This window comes from Hoplias malabaricus, unplaced genomic scaffold, assembly GCF_029633855.1.
Source record: "Hoplias malabaricus isolate fHopMal1 unplaced genomic scaffold, fHopMal1.hap1 scaffold_323, whole genome shotgun sequence".
NCBI lineage: Eukaryota > Metazoa > Chordata > Actinopteri > Characiformes > Erythrinidae > Hoplias > Hoplias malabaricus.
In genome coordinates, this window is record NW_027101207.1 from 5001 (window position 1) to 7500 (window position 2500).

Sequence of the window (2500 nt, forward strand, 5' to 3'; positions counted from 1 at the left end):
GTCTTTGTCTAAACCCACACCCTGCTGGGTTCATCATCCATGCACTACTAATCGGGTCGTTCGTGAACACCTCAACTCCCCAGCCCTGAACTGGCAGATTGCACCAAACACGCTTTTCCTCCCGTCTCCAGTCACTCGGGACCGTCCCTCTGCCGTTTCCTCCTTGTCCGATGGGGGGAATCTCATCAGGATCCCCGCCCGCTATGCACCATAGCCGCTTGAACTCAGACTGTCCACTCGTGCTTGTCATTATCGCCCTCACTATACCGTCTTCGGAGTTCAGCAACCGGTATAGGCGTCTCGCTTGGATGGAAGGCACGAGGGCCTCTAACTTCTGGATACCCAAGCCACCATCTCGAGGCCTAGAATATAGCAAGCCATTACAGGTTGACTGAGGTAGGTGGAGCCACTCCTTCACAGCCTTCCTGATTGTGCCATCCATAGTGGCTAGTGCTGTGCCCCTAAAGTCGCAGTGATCAGCCAGATAGATCATCCTGGGAATTGCAAAGTTATTCAACATTCTGACTTTTTGGACTGGTTTGAGAAGAGCATTGTTGATCTTAGTCACCCACTCCCTCAGCTGGGTGTGGATATCTGGCTTGGTGATCCCCACCCAAGGATTCACCCTTGCCCCCAGATATTTCTCCATCTCATCAGGGCTGATGAGATGAATTGGTTCCTTTCCCAACCTCCACGCCTTACAGTTATTGACCGTGAAGGAGGTAACTCCCTTCCCAATCAGGAACCCGTGACATTTCTTGGGCTGAACCCTAAGCCCCGTCTTCTCGCAGAATGTGTCTAGGATAGCGATGTTGTCTCTCATGCCTTCCCAGGAGTCACTAATCAGGACAAGATCATCTGCAAACGCTAAGGTACTAACCCTAGTACCTCCTACCATATAGCCACTTCCAAGGTTGTCGAGGGCTTGGATCAGGGGATCCATAGCCAGGTTGAAGAGGATTGGAGACATAGAATCTCCCTGCTTCACTCCAACCTTCATCTCAATGGGGTCCGTCTTGTCCCCATTGACAATGATTCTGGTCACGCAGTCCACATAAGCTGATTGGATCAGCTTAATCACGTGATGGTCAACCTGTCTCTGCATCAGTGCACACAGGATGTGATCATGAGAGATGGAGTCGAAAGCCTTCGCGAAATCGACAAACACTACCGCAAGCTGGCCCCGCTCTTTTTTGCAGTGTCCGAGAAGGCCTTGCAGAACCTTTAGGTTCTCGGAACACCCAGGGGCGCGGATGAACCCCCTTTGTCTAGGATTCAATGGGCAAGCACGCGCCAGCCTCTCCGCCAGAATCTTAGAAAAGAGCCTTAAAATCACTGATCCAATGGTGATGGGTCTCCAGTTCCCCACGTCATTGAGCGCCTCCCGATCAGTAGATTTAGGAATTAGTGTTGTCCGACATTCCTTGAAAGCCCTGGGTACCACTCCGCTGACCAACCACGTGGTGTACAGCCGTGCCAGTTTTTCGCCTTTCGGATCCCAGTCACTTAGCATCTGCTTTGTGATCCTGTCTGGGCCCGGGGCGGTGTCGCGCTTGATCTTGCCTAGGGCAGCTTTTACAGATTTGGCCGTGATTGGCTCTGCAAAGCACTCGTTGTCCGTTTCTCCTGATGATGTAAATTGGCCTAGTCCAGCAAAGTTGACATTCCCTTCCCAACTGGTCCTGTACGCTTGCTCTATAATGGCCAGTGGGATTGGACATTCTGTTCCTTCCACTCCATCAAGGATTTCACTGGCTAGCCTCGCAGGATCCTTAAGGAACATCCTCTGATGTTTCCTATAAGTCTTCCGCTTGGCCGCCCTGTTTCCTCCCTGAGGGTTTCTGAAAACACGGCCTGCCCCTCGTTGCCTACTACCAGGAGTACTATGACTCAGAGCACTCGAGACACCAGCTCCCAGCCTCCCCCTCAAAGCCGAGGCCGTAGCCTCCACGAGCTCACCCAACTCGTGATCCTCCCTTGGCAAATCCCCACTGCCGCCGAGCTCGCTCAGAGAAAGATCCAGGGAGGCCGCCCTCTCTTTCAATTTCTCGGCGATCCCCTGAACCAGGGGTGGCGCTGGCATCTCCTGTCTCAGATCACCGCTATGATCCTCTGACGGATTTATGGGGGTCCTGACAAGCCGACGTCTTTTCTCCCTTACCTGCTCGCTAGTTTTACTGGGGAGATGCTTGGCGATCGCCATGTTAATGTACCTCTCGCCCGCATATCTCTCCTCGAGCTTCAGTAACTCTTCCACCTCCTTAGCACTCCATAGCGAGGTCGCACCCCCCTTCACCTTCTTGGAGCGTACCTCCGCGATCCTCTCCATATTCCGTTCACTTGGGTGGACGTGTCGTTTGTGTTGGCTAAGCCCGCTCTTAGTTGCAAAGGACGCTTCGCAACTACCACATCGATGGGCCAGTTGATCGGCCTGTACTCCTTCTGCCCTCCCCTTGCACTTAGGGTAGTGAGTGCTGATGGAGTGGCTGTTCTCACTGCC

At 53.2% G+C, this 2500-nt stretch overlaps 1 pseudogene; it reads right to left on the bottom strand.

Annotated features, from left to right (window-relative positions):
* Positions 1-2500, bottom strand: part of LOC136685329 (28S ribosomal RNA) — an 8428-nt pseudogene that overhangs the window by 2226 nt on the left and 3702 nt on the right.